Source organism: Crocodylus siamensis, chromosome 1, assembly GCF_052110815.1.
Source record: "Crocodylus siamensis isolate JL-2025a chromosome 1, ASM5211081v1, whole genome shotgun sequence".
NCBI lineage: Eukaryota > Metazoa > Chordata > Crocodylia > Crocodylidae > Crocodylus > Crocodylus siamensis.
The window spans coordinates 265,618,799-265,637,332 of NC_143395.1; positions in this window are offsets into that span (position 1 = coordinate 265,618,799).

The window sequence follows — 18,534 nt, forward strand, 5'->3', positions numbered from 1 at the left end:
GAGGGGCTAATCTGATTCTTGACAAGTGTGTCCAGATTTTGCAATTAGCTAAATTATCTATGAAAAAAACTGAATCAATTGCTGGTGCAGAACAAGTACACACAGTCCTTTTAAAGGGACCCAGGAGCCAGAACAAAGGATATGCCAACTGAGAATGCAGGCTCCAGTATTAGTATAGTGGGAAGGAGCATCCAAAACTTATTTGGGGTCAGCAAGGAATTTTACCCCATGGTCAGGAAGTTACAGACTCCAACCTAGGTATTCAGTTGATTTCACATGAACGAAGGCTTCTGTTAACCAACAAGAAGTAGAATACTTGTTTAGTACTGTAATGTGTGCTACATGCATAATAAAAAGGCAATAGTATGGAATAAAAGATTCCTTCCAAACTATGAGATCATGGGCAGAGAAAAGCAGAGATGGTGATGAAACAAAAGTAAAAAAAGTGAAGCTGGAATGTGATCTGAGTTGTCCTTGGTTCACATCTCTAAAACCTAAGCTGTTGACCATGGGGAAACTAAGGATAGTGTTCTACTTCATTGAGACCATTACCAGGCAAGTACAGTGGAAAAATATACATGAATGGCTAAACAAGTTGTTACTAAATAAAGGTAAAGGTAATGGTTGGCAATAAGATATTTTTTCCATTGCTCTTGTGAGAACAGGTGCCAGAAATATCACCTCAACGAATATTGAAGAAGTGTAAATTTACACAGTATACAAAGTATATTCCCTCTTACGCAGTAGATGACATTAACTGTTTCATCCCACTTTACCACCCTTCGACAGATTTAAGGAAAATTTAAGGACCTTGTAGTCTGATTTTTCAAAGGTACTAAGAGGCTGTAAATTATTGGGGTTAATGAGTGCTAGGCGCATTTGAAAATCAGGCTGCTCTTTCATGTGTTAGATTAGCAACATTGAGAGGCTGACATTAGAATCAAGTCCATTGTTAATATGCTTACTCAAATCATTAAAAAAAAAAGTGGCTTTTTGTTTCATGAATAACATGAACAGAACTGACCTATTAGTCACTCTCAAATAACAGATGAAAATGCTTTTGCTTGGTCCTCAGTGTGGAAAAATGACTCATTCATTAGAAGGCAGGATAGAGATACACCTTATAGACTAATTAAATCAGAGATATATAAGCTTTCTTGATGTATTTGATAGCCTGCTCTGTGCACATCCTTGGCACATCATAGCATCTGACAAAGTGAGCTCTGGCTCATGAAAGCTTATGCATCTCTGATCCAGTTAGTTTATAATGTCCATCACTGCCTGTCTTCTGCCTGACTTCAGACAAATGTGGCTAACTACCTCTCTTTTTTATTAGATATTTGTTTATACACTGTGATAAGATGTGGGTCAGTTTTTCACTAATGTCAAAAAAGTCCAGACACACATCAGAAATACATGCAGAGAAATTTGGGATAGCAACAGGGTACAAAAGCAGCTTGAATCCACCTTTTGCCAACTACATAGTCACTTGGGCCAAAAAGTATATTATTTTAAAGAGCCAGTCTATATGTGCATGATCAATCTAAACAAGCAAATTGACAGTCTCTAATCTTTTGTTAGAAATATGTATTTCTGCTCAACACAGTTTTTCAGTAGCTACAACGGTATCTGTTAGGGTTTTTTCCTCGCCTGATATAGAGATACAGCCCCATGTGACCACCATTACGCTGGTGCAAAATGGGCCGTATTCCATTTGGATTTGGCCCAAATCTGGGACAGTGATTCGATTTGTTGATTTGGATCACTGTCCTGAGTCAATTTGGCTGAATCTGAATCGAAGATTTGATGCTAATTTGGACAATCAGCAATTTGGCCATAGACACAGCTTTAAATGTTTTTTCTACACATCTCAAGGTGCAGCTCTTGAACACTGTGATGGTGGGGCAGATGGAGCGTCCTACTGGATCACGGCCCCCTTCTTCCCCATGTGCTCAATGGCAAACCTGGAAGTGGACCAGAAGTACTTCTGGTCCACTTCCTGGTCCACCAGGGAGCATGCAGGGGGGGCCCCCTCCCCCTCGGCTTGGTGATTGCCATGGTGGGACCCTGGGTGCCCGCTCAGACCCAGGAGGCACCAGTCACTGAGTCGGGGAGAGGGTGCAGAGGGGCCCCAACAGTGGACTCCCCAGTGGACCTACAAGTGGACCAGAAGTGCTTCTGGTCCACTTCCAGGCCTGCTGCTGAGAGCTGCTGTGGGACACCCCATTCGCCTCACCATCTCAGCATTCATGAGCCACCTGGTATCTTGAGGTATGTAGAAAAAGCATTTAAAGTTTTGTCTATGTCTGAATTGTAGAATCTTTCAGAATCTCACCGAATCGCTTTGGAGGATTCTGATTTGATTTGGAGAGATTAAAGGGTCTCCTGATTCTATTTGGATTCAGAGATTGGGCCACTGAATCAGGCTGAATCTCTGCCGAATTGAATCAGCAACTGAAGCTTCACACAGCCCTAATAGATGGATACATAGCACAAGCATATATCTGCTTTGAGTAGTCTATACAGTGAGAGTCTACCTTGCCTTCTGCAGAATTCTGGCCAAACTTAGCACTAAATTCTCTGGACCACTGCACAGGCTTGTTGCAGAATTTGTATTTTCACGGAGTACATAAAAAGTATGGAAATAAGAAGTTACAGTGTGTTTCACATTCTGTACTTAACAATGAAACACTAAGAAGTAATCTGTGAAGAGAATTGATGATACTAAATCAGAGTGCGCATCCATCAGCCCTGGAATTTTGCCCCTGGCAAGGGCCAATATTGAATGCTTCAGAAGAGAACAAGAAATATCAGAGGACAAATAATCAAATGCTCCTCTGAGAGACTGTTAAATGAAGAGAAAGAGACTGAACTGAAAAATATTAAATGTGGAAATGTCAGTAGCAGTGATAATGCTATTGTAAGTCTTTATGAAGTTAAGGCAGTCTGCACGGTATCTGATCACTCTTTACAAGGCCTAGGCTTAACAGGAAGGAAAAAAAATGTGTTCTTAAAAAACAAATAAACAAACAAACTTGTGTAAACTGGAGAATGTAAATGCTTATGGGGTTAAAATTTGCAAAAGACCATAAATGACTTTCAAGCCCATGTCTAATTGGAAGTCCATGAAGTTTAGGCTGCTAAGTGATTTGGTCATTTCTGAAAACTTTACCATTGAGAACTTCAGCCTAGAAGGGTAAGATAGAGCTATATGAACTTGACCACATGATGTCTTGGGAGAGAATTTGCACAGAGAACAGCAGTACGTTTAAGGGAGCTGTTCTCTTTTCCTCATAGATAAGTGAGGTTGGTGGGAGAGATGATCAGAGAAGGTGAAGGGGGAAGGATGATCAGGACAAGTTAAGGGAGGCAACTAAGAAAGGGATGAAAAAATAGCCACCACCAACAGTACAGCAGCCAACACTGCCCCATGCGCTGCTGCTGCTGCTCAGGGCACGCAGTTGTTACATTATGCTTCTGACTGGCATGCTGAATTTGCAGCATAGATGTGCCCTATGCTTATTTGGGAGGGGAAAAACACAGGCATGTTTCAAAGCATTCCTGCGTGAAGTTACATAATTTAAAGGCATCAAAAAGTGAAATAATTAGACATCATTAATGAAAACTTGCAATGCAAACTCTGTATTTACAATGTGTTACTGATAAGAGGATTCTTTTTCATACAGTGCTCTGTGCAATAACAAGGAGACACCATTTGGACTGCAGTAAGTTAGAGCTCCCTATGAAGTGTCCTGCATTCAGTGATGCTGCTTCCAGTCAAGAGGTGCGGAGTGTCCTTCCAGCCTTTGCAAAATTCTCCAAGCAGATAGTGCTTCCTGGTGTCACCCTCCAGATCATCCCCACTACAACTTGTGTTTCAACCCAATACCTCCTGGTCCCAGTAGAGGTGGTAATGTGCCTGAAACCAAACCCACTGCATGCACAGGTAAGGGTCCACGCTCTGCTGCGTGGACATAATGGGGACCCAGTTGCACAGGAAACCTCCCAACCCTACCCTTGGGAAGAGGGGCTGTGGCAGGTCCAAAGTGGGGCAGTAGCTGCACCCAGGGAGCCCATAGCTCATTGTTTAAATGTCAACTGAGAGCTTTTGGGTAGCTTCCCCCTCCCTACTCCTTCATAGCAGTGATGGGTTGCTTATGGGTATCCATGCAGTCATAGCTCCCAACCATCTTGTCATGGCCCCAAACCCCAAAGGGAATGTTTCAGAGCACAGAGAGCTACTGGCGTCCATTATTAAGCATCCACTGTCGATAAACAATGCACTTGGCCCAGAGTGCTAATAATTCAATACTTGTAAGATGCCTCCCTCGTCCACCACGTTCTCTGAAGCAGTCTGGAGGTGCCTATCCTATCAAACTGGGTCTTTTTACACCTCAGTCACTGAAGGAGAAAATGCTTAATGAGTATCCTGAAGAACTCTCAAGGCCATGTTCCACTGCCGGGAAGAAGACTTATTTCGCCTCCTAATACTGGAATTACCTCATCTCCACCTTATCCTCTCCAATGCAACAAGAAACAAGACCCTTCTCCCTCCAAACTCCCGAAGTAGTTCTACAGACCCTCCATGGCCCATGCTCCCAGTTCAAGCCTGATTAAAAAGTGGCTAGAACCACCCAGAAGACCCCCAAAACATGCATCCCCCTTTCAAGATACAAATAACTTGTGGTGGCTTTATTTCATCAGCATGCAACGTCTGTGTAGTAGAGAATGGCACTGGGTTCCCTGTAATGTGCCTACAAGTAGATAGGAAGGTCAGATCAGGGAAATGTGAAAAGACACAGTTACTGGAAAAGTTGTGGTATGTTAATACGTTAGGGGAAAGAAAAAGGGTTTCTCTTCTCCTCCTCCACCCCCAAGATGACATGCACTGTTGAGAAGGGCAGGTCCCAGGTAAGAGAAACAGGTGCAGCTGCCCAGTGCTGGAAAGAAGGCGAGTCCAAGGTAGGAGTCCCGGAGTGGCATGTTGATAGCACTGAGAAGTTTGGTCCATAATTCTATTACAAAGTCCGTGGCTGCAAAGCAATTCCAATATGATACTTACAGCAGAAACTGTCACTTTACCCAAGACTCACAAATCCACGAAGCCCTGATCCTCCCCCTGAGAGCACTTGCTCTCTCTCTCTTTCCAGTCCTTAGGAGACTGTATACCAACCACCACCCGAAGTCCAGCTCTCCCTGGTGCATCAGGTCACATCAGTAGCAGAATAGCTTGCTCAGAGCTCAGTGTGGCTTGGGAGCAGGGACCAAGGGAAAGGGCACAGGGTGGTCACCTCCATCTCATCTCTTCAGCTGGAAGCAAAGGAAGCATGCATGGCAGCTGGGGTTGTTCTCTGGGTGCAAGGTGGGCAAAACACTTGCTCAGCCAGGTTTATGGGCGAGTGCCTATCCACTGTGGCTGCAATCGAGGAAGCACCCCTAGGAGGGAGTTCATCATCTCTCAGCCACAGATGGCATATCAACCTGATTCCCATATTGAAGGAATCTATTTCTCAGCTATACCATTAAAGCCAGGGGACAGAACACTCAGAGGAGCAAGTTGCTGCTTGGGTTTCTCAAGAGGATCCCTAGCGCTTCCTGCTAGGCATCCCTCCCTGCAAGGTAGCAGAGCCTGCTGCCTACTTGGAGCATAACCCCTTGCGGGGAATGTATTTCAGAAGTGCTGGCCAAATCTCCCTAACTCTCTCTGGAGATTACTGAAGGAAGACCTACGTTTCATAAATAAAAAAAAAGGGAGGGGGGGCTTCTTTTGAAATACTAGATAATAACTGGTTATCTAGAGAAGTTTCCATGTGCAGCCCCAGAGTCAATCACCTTGTGTAACAGGGTAGGCAACAATTGAAGGGTGCAGGAATAAAAATTGTCATGCCTACAACTAGAGAGGGTACATGCCCTGCATCTCTTTTCTTCACAGCAGCAAAGAAGTGAGGGAGAATTGTGAGCAGGACCATCCCCAGATGGGAATGGTCCCCTGCAATGCCCTGTGCACTTAGCTGTTCCTGATGCTATCTGGAACCTTCAGAGCAGGTTGGGATATATATACGGGGACCCCCGGCTGTAACACATTGGCAGCACAGGCCACCTGTGCACCATCTGCCCAGCCCCTCGAATGCTTATAGAGTATTCTACCAGTAGGGTTTTCATTCCAGGGGAACAAAAGGGTGAGACTTCTAGTTCATTTAAATGTCCAAACATACCCTTAGATTTCACATTGGAGATAAAAGGATATCTTCTACCTCTAAGAACTGGTTGCATACACAGGAAGGCTACCTTTGATATTTGGAATATTTATCTTTGCAATCATAAATTACAAAAATAATAAAGAACAAATAAACAATGGCTTCTTCTGCGTGATTCTGTGGCAAATAATAGGTCCTGAGGCAAACCCCAATATTGCAAAGTATCTGACTGCCAGGATCACAGCTAAAAACACTATATTTGATGTACTGCACTTTAAGCAATAGTTCTTTAGACTCATGCTGGACCTTCTTTCTCCAACTACTGACTCCAGAGCCTCCATTAGGAGTTTTACCTGCATAATATGTACACAGGGATTGAAGAACTAGTATAACTTGATAAGAAGGGGCCCCCAAAATATAACAAAGCAAAAATGGAACCTCTAGTTCATCGGGGAGCATAATCAGTACTTTCACTCTCCACTTAAATGTTAAAGTTGATAATGTACTGAAGTAATGAAAATATGAATATTATAGTTTTGTGGGAGATTTGGGATTTAATATGGAAAGCTGCATGAGGATTAAACAGACAATATAATAACTGCCTAGAAAATAGGCCTATTAACATAAATGTTAATTGGTTACATAAAAGTTTTGCTTTTTTATATTTTGGCTGCCCCAACTCAACCCAGGCTCTTTATAGGAAGGTCCCTATGCCTTTGGCTAGTTATTTTGTCCCTTTAGGTCTATCTCAGTGGGCCTAAGTTTTATTTGCCTTAAAAGAAAGGACTGTGATAAATACTAGGGCTGTGTGAAGCTTTGGTGGCCAATTTGATTTGGAGGAGATTTGGCCCGATTCAGTGCCTGACTCTCCGAATCCGAATCAAATAAGGAGACCCATTAAAAGGTCTGAATTGAATTAGAAGTCTCTTATCGATTCAGAGGGATTTGGAAGGCTTGCAACAAATAGAAACTGAGAAGAGGGAGGGGGATGGGGTGATCTTCCATATATGGAACAGGCTGAGAGGGGGGGAAAGACTGCTCTGATATTGACATCTGTAGCTGGCCAGTGACTGTTATCCTTCCCCGAGTTCCCTTCCAATCACAGTGCTCTGGGGGAGGGATGTAGAAGCAACATATTTGAAGTGATCTGTGCCCTTTGTGAGCTGGGTCTCTCTTGGAGCAGCAGTGTTTAGTCTCTTGTTAGCTAGTCTCTCTTCTTGTAAGTTGTATCCAATTCTTTCCTACTTACTTGTTCCTACAATCCATATTGTTATCCATATCCATATGTTATCCATATCCATTCCTTTCAATGTATTCTTTCCCCAGAATCCTCTTATTTGTTCTTGTTAGTCTGTCTTGATTCTCCCCTCCCCCAAAAGGAAATATGTGTTTTCCCTGACAGTGTGTCATCACTCTGCAGGAAAGCGCAACATATATTACACACACATACTTTGCAGTATATTACACCAAACATTATGAAGTATGCTGGAAAGGCAGGTGCCAGGGCTTCTGGCAGGGGAGGGAGAGGGGGCAGAGGGAGCTCTGCAAATTCCCCCCCTCCCCAAACACAGACACACCCACTTTCCTGGCAGCGATGAGTCTTCTGCCGCTAGTGGGAACAAGGATGTGGTAACAGTGCCTGTACCTGCACCACCACCACTAACAAGCAGCAGCATAACATTCTCTACCCCAATTTCAGAGGAGCTGCATCTGGAAGCAGGGGAGCCGAGGGCCATAGTGAAGGAAATTTTGGAAAAGGAGGGGGAATAATATTTTGTGCTCTACACCCCTCAAAGTTCCCCTAAAGGCAGATCTTTCTCAGAGGAGGTTGTTGGGGCAGGTGGCTCAGCTCCTCCTCTTGTTGTACCTCTGCTTGGTGAGGAGGGGGATAAGGCAGGATCCTCACCCTCAACCCAGAAGCATGTGGCTAGTGTAGTGTGGGATCATTTTGAGGTGGCAGATGATCCTAGCTATGCTACCTACCAGTACTGCCAAAGGCAGATCAGCTGGGGCAAGGACGTGAAACACTTTGCCACCATGACAATGATGCTGCATCTCATGAGGCAGCACCGCCTTGCCATTGTTCCTTTTCAGCCTGGCACCAGTGGGAGTGGGCCTTAAAAGGAGTCCCCCTCTCACTCCAAAGCCTCCATCCCCAAGAAGCAGAGGCAGGCCACCTGGACCAGTGGGGGAAAAAGGTGGGCACACAGGGGGGCATGTTCCTAAGGTGAGTGAGGTCACCCAGAGCAGTGGGGACATGCTTGCTCTGGATGGCCAGCACTTCTCCTTTGTTGAATTTCCAGGGTTCAGGTGGCTCATGGAGCTCATGGCCCCATCCTACCAAGTACCTGCATGTACCACCTTTAGCAGAACAATGGTGCCCTCCCTGCATAAGGCATGCAGGGATTACTTGAAGGAGGAGCTGTGCAAGGCAGATCCACTGGAAGCCTTGCATTTCACCTCAGACATCTGGAGCAACTGGAGTGAGATCATGCCTACCTCTCCCTCACAGGGCAGTGGTGCAATCAGTCAGGATGATGGTGGGCTCTCCTTCAAGCAGAGGTGATGGATGAGTCCCACAAGGCAAGAGAGATCATGGTGACCATGAACCACATGGTGCAGGGGTGGCTTGTTGGGCAGGGCGAGCTCACTTGTGGGTTCATGGTCCCCAACAATAGGGCAAATGTATGTAAGGCTGTGCACAATGTCATCTTTGTTGGCATTGGCTGTGTGGCACACAAGTTCCACCTCATAGGGATGCCTTGGAGGGGGAAAGGGCTCCCGTGATGGTGCCATCACTACTAGCCAGCTCAATTTGAAATGCAGGAAGGTGGCAGGCTACTTCCACCAGAGCATCAAGGGAAGCAAGATGCTGTGGGACAAACAGGCAGTGCTGAGCATCTCGCAGCACAAAATCATGCAGGATGTAGAGACATGGTGGAACTCCACATACCTGATGCTGGAAAGGATGGTTGAGCAACAGAAGAGATTGGTTGGGGGGGCGGGGCTGGGATCTTCAGCCCCCTTAACAAAATGGAGTGGGATACCATCTCCCAGATCTTCAAGCCATTCCTCAAGGTCACAGAGAGCCTCAGCACTGGCAATGCCCTCCTTAGCCAGGCAATCCCTGTAGTGAAGGAGCTTGAGAATGGAATGGAGAAGTTCCAGGGGATCGAAGTTCCTGGCTGAGGCAAGTGACTTTCACCAGAGGTGCAGGCACTGGTTAAGCAGCTGAAGGAGGTCATCAAAAAATGGCTGGATCTGTTGCAGTCTAGTACAGTCCATGTGCTGGCAGGCATGTGCAACCTGACCATGACGGGAAGCATCTACAGCACCAAAACCTTCAAATCACTGGATGGAGGTGCCAGTGAACAGAGTCAGGGAGGCAGAAGGTAAGAGGCAGGGGGACATGGAAGAGAGAGATCAACATGGCAGGATCTGGCCATGGTTGCCCAGGAAAACCTGTCCTGTCCACTGAGGATTACGTTAGATCAGGAGTAATTCTATTTAAATCTGTAAGATTAAGGTACAATTCAAATATGAGTGAATAAGAATATGGCCATATGTGTCTGTACAACATCTAGAATAATGGAGTATTAGCAATAGATGTGGTAGCATAAACAGTAAAGAATGAGAACTGCAGAAATAAAGCAAAGCTGTATAAATCTATTTGGAGCTAAAGATATATGTAGCCTCAATTATGTAGATCAAAAATTTATGCTTACATTTCAACTTAGAGACCAAAATGCTTATTATCCTTTAACTTCAGTGTCTCTCCTTCAGATAGTCAGCTCACTCTCAGCCTCTGATGTCCCTTTCTGCCCTAGTTTCTCAGCTAGCAACCTCTCTTATATTTCAGTTCCTTCTGAAGATTAGGAACCAGTCCCTCCACTGCCATTTTAGCCACAAAGTCATTTTTTTTTTTTTTATTACTCCCCAAACAACATGATTTCTTTAGTTTCAATATCTCCAGGTGAACACATCACTCTTTCCTTTTCTATCTATTCTACTTTTGTTCACAAGATTGAGGGAAAGGCAGCTTCTCTACATAAGCACTCATCATCAAGTATTTAAAAAGAATCTTTTTTGCATTTACAAGACACAAGTGTAATCAGTTATTTAATGGCACAAGTGCATATACAGTAGACTACTTGCCACACACGCTGACTTTTTCCTCTGCTGATTAAGTTCTGTTAACGTTAATCCTGGGGTCCTCATCCCAGAATGACATTCATATTTTCCTCAGTGTGAGGGAAAAAATATCACATTTCTCATTGACTAGCTAGTGTAACAAAAGGATCACCACTACAAAGTAGTCTCTCCGTGCCATCATTTCACTAGATTATGCTCATTTATCTCTTGCAAGTTGTGGTGGGGGGAAAAGGACTGAGTTATTTACTTATTTAGGGAGGAATTAGTTCACAGTGAATGAAGAAGGGAGGGAAGTCAATCAAATCCAGTGGGACTGAAAGACTAAGCAAGGAACTGGTATATATCTACACATGGAAATATCTTTGGCTTATGACCCCTAATTAAGTGCATATGTAGTTATTCTGAAGTGCATGCAGGCACTCCTGTTATTAGTGACAAATAAAGTTGCTTAAATAAAATGTGATTGTATTGTATACCTCGCCCCCCGCACAAAAGAATTGTGAAACAGTTATATTGAATTAAATAAGAAGAAAGGTTATGCAGCATCCTGGAAAATAATGTGACAGTTTATTGCATATGTATAACCAGTGTTTTATATTAATGAGGGTATAATGGCTAATTTGAGAATTTAGAGTAAGGCCTGAATTACAGGACATGTAATTGTGCAGCCCCAAGAATAAATTCTTACTCAGAGAGTCACAATTCTGTAGATTTTCATTTTCTCTAGAGAAGAAGTAGTTAGCCATTCTAAAGTGAAGTCAGGCAAAAGGCAGAGGTGGGCAATTATTTTGGTTGTGGCCACTTAATGAGTTTCGGTGAGCTGTCAAGGGCCAACACACAACGTATTTCAGAAGATATCATTTTAACAAATTATAGATTAAAAAAACAAAACAAATCATATACTTAAAAACCCCCCATCTGCTATAACATTTAAATTTTATTTTGAAAAATATTTTTGGCTGATTTATGGTTTTTTTGAGTAGTGTATACAAAGGCAATTGCATAACAGCTCAGAATAAAGTCTTACTCTTGTGTGTGGGGTCGGGGGTGGATGTAGGGTAGGTATGTCCATGGGGTATGAGTGTATATGTGTTGGGGGCTGCCTGCGTGCTAGGCCCTGGGAGATGGCTGAGAGGGGAGGAAGCAAGAGGGATGGCGGGGTGCATGCAGCAGAGCTCATCTGGGCAGCGCAGGTACGGTCCGCCCCCACTCCAACCCCAGGCCTTGGCTTCCCCCACAGTACTCCGCATGGGGCCAAATCCTGCCGGGTCCCAACCAGAACCCACCCTGTGTTCACCAGCCCCAGCCCCAGCCCCAGCCCTGGTCAGAGTGCACAGCTTCCCAGAGGGGCTGCCTTTGCTGATGCTGCAGCCACCTTGATACTGCTCAGCCCTGCTGCCTCCAGCAGCTCCTCCTCCTGTCCCTCCCGCACTGCTCCAGGCAGGGCAGGAAAGCTACAGCTGGGTAGCTTCTGCCCCAGTGTGTGGGGCTCCAGCTCCCTGCTGCTTCCCCACCTCACTGCCTGCTTAGTTTGATGAGCAGCCATCTGTGCACAGCTGGGTGAGTAGAAGGTGCCCAGGCACTGATGCCAGAGCCCTGCATGCTGGGGCAGGAGCCACCCAGCTGCAGCATCCCCCCTGACCTGGAGTGGCGCAGCAGGGCCAGGGGGAGAACGCGAGGGGAGTTGAGCAGTACCCAGGCAGCAACGGCAGCGGCAAGAGCAGCCCTGCTGGAAAGCACTGCATGCTGGCCAGGGCTGGGACAGTGCCATCAGTGGGTGCAGGGTAGATGCAGGTGGGAGTGAAGTGTGGGCTGCCCCAGGCACAAAAAAAGTGGGGCTGAGCTGCAGGCCACAGATGATCACTTGGCAAGCCAGATATATTTTACCCACCCCTGTCTTAGAGATTAACCAGCTCACACAGGCATGAATTTTCATAGGCAACTGCAAGCTTCATCAGAAGAAGTGAATATAGCAGCCCCCTAAAAATTTAGCTTACTCTTACTCTACATGTAGTTAGCTAGTCTAAGTGTAGGTAATAGAAGGGTTTCATGCACTTCCTCCTCACCCTGTGCTGCTGCTCTCCTCATCCTGTCTGCTTCCTAGCAGGGGACTGAATTGTGCCTCAAACTTGTATCCAAAATGCAATGCTATAGGACAGGCAGCTTACCTGTCCACATGGCTGAGTAACAGAATGAATCAATATCACCCCCAGAGAATAGTCAGAAGCACTAGTGAGAAATAAGGCAGATCTACATACTCCTGCTTTACATGTGCCCAAGCCTGCAATAAGGCAATATAGGTAGCTTAGAGCATCTTGAGCATGTATCCGATAACTATACTTAAGCTCAGACTTCCCTGCCTCCGGCGTGCAAGCTCAGTGCTGCTTTCTTTGCAACCCAGACCTGCATAGAATGACACTGAAGTAGTAGAGCTTATTTTGTGGCAGAGCTCCCAGGCTCATCTTGGAGGCAATATAGGCATACCTGGAGACAGAACATATATCTAAGTCATCATCATCATTATCATCATCATCACTGTAAAATTACACATCTGCACAAACCTGGACAGCACACTGGTATCATCCATGATTTAATGACTGGAGGCAACATGAATGCAGCATTTGTTAACTAAGAAATAGAATTTTTTTGCCTGATCTAACAAAATGATGGAAAAAAGGTTAACTTGCCAATCCAGAGAGGGCATCTTAATAACAGCCTCCTAAAATTAGATAGGCATTTTATCCAACTGTAATTCAGATAAATCTCTGATTGATTCAGACCTACAAGTGCCAGAGTTCAGTAATGTAATGGCATAGAGAGGGGAAAAACAGTTCAAGAACATGATTTAAAAGCAATTACAGGATTGAATTGAGGAGGGACTGTTAGTGAACAAGATTCTCACAAGGAGTAGTAATTTCAGTTCAAACAACAACTCCTGTAATTGTAAAATTATATTACTTTAAAGATGGAAAGAGTTTCTGAAGTCACAAAATGAATTTTTAAAATTGAGTCCAAAAAAGTGAACTGTGAGCTAGGAAACTTGTCTACAAGGATTTTGAGAAACTGTCTTCGGTCTGCTTACCTAAGAAAAATTTAACTGAAATGAGAAAAATATTATAAGGAGACAACCTGGTGACCAACTTAAATACAGAGGGAAGTCTGGGCGACAGCAACCACAAAACCCTCATGTTTACGGTCTTAGATTTCATAGGCTGGAAGGGACCTCAGAAGATCATCAAGTCCAGCCCCTCACTCAAAGGGCATTAAGTCGGCTGGGGTCATAGGATCCCAGCAAGATAACCATCCAATTTGCTCTTGAAGTTGTTCAATGTAGGTGCTTGAACCACCTCCAATGGCAGGCTGTTCCAGACCTTGGGGGCTCGGACAGTAAAGAAATTCTTCCTTATGTCCAGCCTGAAACGGTCTTGCAGGAGTTTATGACCGTTCGACCTCATCATCCCTTGGGGCGCTCTGGTGAACAAATGTTCCCTCAGATCCTGGTGGTCACCCCTGATAAACTTATAGGTGGCCATCAGATCACCCCTGAGCCTACACTTTTCCAGGCTAAAGAGACCCATGGCTCTCAGCCTGCTATTGTAAGGTCTGCTTTCCTGACCTGATCATGCGTGTGGCTCTTCTCTGGACTCTCTCAAGCTTCTCCACATCCTTTTTCAATTGTGGAGCCCAAAACTGGACACACTACTCCAGCTGCAGCCCCACCAAGCTGAGTACAAGGGGAAAATGATGTCCCAGGATTTGCTTGAGAAACATCCGTGGATGCAAGCCAGCATTTTGGTTGCTTTACTAGCCGCAGCATCGCATTGCAGATTCATGTTCATCTTGTGGTCAATGATGACCCCCAAGTCTCTTTCTTCTGTAGTGCTATCCAGAGTAGCACTGCCGAGCCTATAAGGGTGTTGCAAGCTTTTCTTCCCCAAGGTGGAGAACCTTGTATTTTTTGGTGTTAAACACCATCAGGTTCTCGTCTGCCCATTTGCTGAGCTTGTCCAGGTCAGCCTGGATCACCCTCCTGTCTTCTGGTATGGATGCTTTGCCCCAAAGTTTGGTGTCATCGGCAAACTTGGCCAGTCTGCTTCTGACTCCATTATTAATGAAGATGTTGAACAGTATGGGTCCAAGGACAGAGCCTTGAGGGACCCCACTGGTCACAGGACATCATGATGAATAACTTCCATCTATTACTATCCTCTGGGTCCAACGACAGAGCCACTGTGGACCCAAGGCCACAATTGGCCAGTTTCACCAAGAGGTGACCATGGGATACCAGATCGAAGGTTTTTTTGAAGTGAAGATATATGACATCAATCTCTTCCCCCTTGTCCAGGTGATAGGTCACCTGGTCGTAGAAGGAAATGAGATTGGTCAAGCAAAACCTATCTGCAACAAACCTGTGCTGGCTATCCCTTAGGATGTTGGTGTCAGCCAGTCCGTTAAGGATGGCCTCTTTAATAAACTTTTCTAAGATCTTCCCTGGGATAGAAGTCAGACTGATGGGCTTATAGTTAGCCAGATCCACTTTCCTCCCTTTCTTGAAAATAGGCACCACATTAGCCTTCTTCCAGTCTTCAGGCACTACACCAGAGTGCCAGGAGTTTTCAAAGATCCATGCCAGAGGCTGGGCTATGACACTTGCCAGTTCCTTGAGTACCCTGGAGTGTAAATCGTCAGGGCCAGCTGACTTGAAGGTATCCAGCTTCTCAAGATGTTCCTTCACATGGTCAGCATTAATGGAGGGCAGGGGATCTCCCTCACCCAGACCTCCCTGTCCCGTAGCAGACACGGGCGTCCCATGGGACTGATGAAAGGCCGACGCAAAGTACCCATTTAATAGGTTGGCTTTTTCCTGGGCGTCAGTTGTCAGTTGCCCCATCTGGTTCAGCAGGGGTCCAACGTTGCCCTTGCTTTTCTTCTGGCTCCCCACATATCTGAAAAAGGACTTTTTGTTGTCCTTGATACTTGAAGCTAGTTGGAGTTCAGTTGCAGCCTTGGCTTTCCTGGTTTGCTCCCTGCAGGAGCAGACCAGTGCAGAATAAGCCTCCTTGGAGGTGAATCCCATCCTCCATCCTTTGTAGGCCTTTCTTTTTAGCCTCAGGAGGTCTGCTAGGTCCCTGGAGAGCCAGAGGAGCTGCTGTGTCCTCTTGCTGCCTTTCTTCCAAGATGGAATAGGCTTAGCTTGTACATTGAGGATCACTCCGTTGAGGAGCAACCACTCTTCTTGAACTCCCCTCCCCCTGGGGTGCTGGTTCCTTAGGGCCTCTCTGACAAGCCTCCTGAGCTTGTCATAGTTGGCTTTCCTGAATTCAAGGACTTCTGTGTTGCTGACTGACTTGCCAGCTTTAGAGCAGATGGTGATCAGCTCGTGGTTGCTGTCACCCAACTTCCCAATTGATCACTAGGGTTGCTGATTAGGTCATCCCTAGTAGCCAGTACCAGGTCAAGCAGCGCTTTGCCTCTCGTTGGCCCATAGACTTCTTGAGTCAGGTAGAGGTCATCCACGCATGAGGAAGCTTTGCAACCGCTTGGATTTTGCTGAGTGATCCTCCCATGAAATGTCCGGCTAATTGAAGTTACCCATGACAATTGTGGTCCTGGAGCATGTGGCCTCAACATGTTCCTGGGCAAACTCCTGGTCAAGCTCAGGACTTTGGGTGGGAGGTCTGTAGTAGACTCCCACCATTGTGTCCCCTGTGCCATGTTACCCATGGACTTTAACCCAGAGGGTCTCTGGTCGTTCACCCTGGTCGCCAATATCAGCTTGCAGGGACACATAGCTTTCCTCAACATAGAAAGCTACACCCCCGCCCCTTTTATCTACATGATCCCTCCTGTACAGGGTATAGCCATCTATACCCGAGCTCCAGTCACGGGTGGAGTCCCACCAGGTCTCCGTTATCCTTATAACATCATAATTATTTGCATTGAGCAGGAGGATGAGCTCCTCTTGCTTATTCCAAGCTCCTGGCATTTGTGTACAGGCAGGCAAGTGTCCCCTTGGGGGCTCTTGCCTTGCCCACAGATTGTACCAGGGCTGGGGCAGGGGTGGGCCCCATTAAGTGCCTTGGCCTGCTGGCTTTGGAAGGGTTGCTCAGTGGGCCAGCAGTGGCGGTAGTCCCCCTGTCCCCCAATGGGCTTAGTTTAAAGCCCGGTGGAGCAGGTCAGCCAGTCTGGCTGAGAAAAGCCTCCTCCCCAGGGGAGAGAGGTGGAGGCCATCTGTTCCCAGCAGCTCGCTGCCTCTCTTGCCAAAGAGCGGGCTGTGGTCATGGAAGCCAAAGCCTTCCTGATGACACCAGCGCCACAGTCTTTGGTTGACCATGTGGATACTCCTCTCCCTCCTCAGCCCATACCCCAAGACTGGGAGGATCAACAAGAACACCACCTGTGCCCCCAGATCCTTTAGCCCCGCTCCCAAATCCCTGTAGCACCTCATGACCCGGCTGGGTCTGTCCAATGTAAATTGGATAGCAGGATTGAAGTCTTGGACTGGAAAAATACACATTTCAACAAGCCTAGGTCACTAGTAGGACAAGTGCTGCAGGACCAGGAACTGAAGGCGAAAGGTGTACATGAAGAATAGTTGTTCCTTAAGGACATGATCCTTGAAGCACAAAGGAAGTCCATTCCCATGCAGAGAAAAGGTAACAGAAGGGCTGGGAAGGCCTCTTGGCTAAACAGGAAAATCATGATCCTCTTAAGAAAGAAGAAAAAGGCTTATAAACATAGAAACTTGGGGCAGACCCCAAAGGAGGACTATTCCATGACAACCTGCATTTTCAGGGAACAGATAAGAAAGGCTAAAGTGGTGACTGAACTAAAACTAGCAATGGGAATCAAGGACAACAAAAAGTCCTTCTTTAGGTAAATAGGGAACAGGAAGAAAACAAATGGGAGTATGGGGCCATTGCTTAAGAACTCAGGGGAGCTGGTTACTGCCATCCAGGAGAAAGCTGAACTACTCAATGACTACTTTGCCTCAGTCTTTTACCGAACTGAGGGAAAGCAACGCCAGGTAGAGTACAGGGTAAGCATGGTAGGAATAATCACCTATTATTACCACAGAATTGGTGTATAACCAATTTAAAAAATTAGACATATACAAGTCAGAGGGACCGGATGATCTTCATCTGAGTGTACTGAAGAAGCTGGCCGAAGTCATTGAGAAATCCCTGGTGAACGTCTTCCACAACTCGTGGTGCTCTGGAGAAGTCCCTGAGGACTGGAAGAGGGCCAATATTGTGCCCATCCACAAGAAGGGCAGGAGGGAGGACCTGTGTAACTATAGGCTAATCAGCCTAACTTCCATCCTAGGGAAAATCCTAGAAAAGTTCATCAAGGAGTCTATCTGTGATAAAGATTCTGAATGACAGCCAGCATGGCTTCATCATGAGTAGGTCTTGGTTTACCAACCTCATCTCCTTGTACAACCAGGTAACTCACCACCTGGACATGAGAGCAGGTTGACACTGTATGCCTTGACTTCTAAAAGACCTTTGATCTAGCATCCCACAATATCTTCACAAGAAAATTGGAGGATTGCGGGATTAACTCCGTGACAGTCAGGTGGGTGAGAAACTGGCTGCAGGATAGGACCCGGAGAGTTGTAGTGAATGGATCTGTGTCATCCTAGTGAGAAGTGGGCAGCAGTATCCTGCAGGGGTCAGTGTTTGGTCCAGTACTTTTCAACATCTTTATTAACAATTTGGATGTGGGGGTAAAGAGCTCACTGGCCAAGTTTGTAGATGACACCAAGTTATGGGGGAGCATGGTAATACTTGAAGACAGGCTACAGATAGAGGTGGACCTAGACAGGATAGCAAGTGGGGTGGATCAGAATCTGATGAAGTTCAATGTTAAAAAATGTGAAGTGCTGCACCTCAGGAAGAGAAACCTCCAACACACCTCCAGGCTTGGCGGCACCAAACTGACTAGCACCACAAATGAAAGGGACCTCGGATTAATAATAGACAACAGTATGAATGAGCCAGCAGTGCGAAGCTGTAGCCAGTAGGGCAAACAATACCCTGGTATGCATCAATTGATGCATCTCCAGCAAAACCAAGGAGGTGATTCTTCCACTCTACTCAGCATTGGTGAGACTGGAGCTGGGGTATTGCATCCAGTTCTGGGCACCGCACTTTAACAAGGACATGGACAAGCTTGAGAGAGT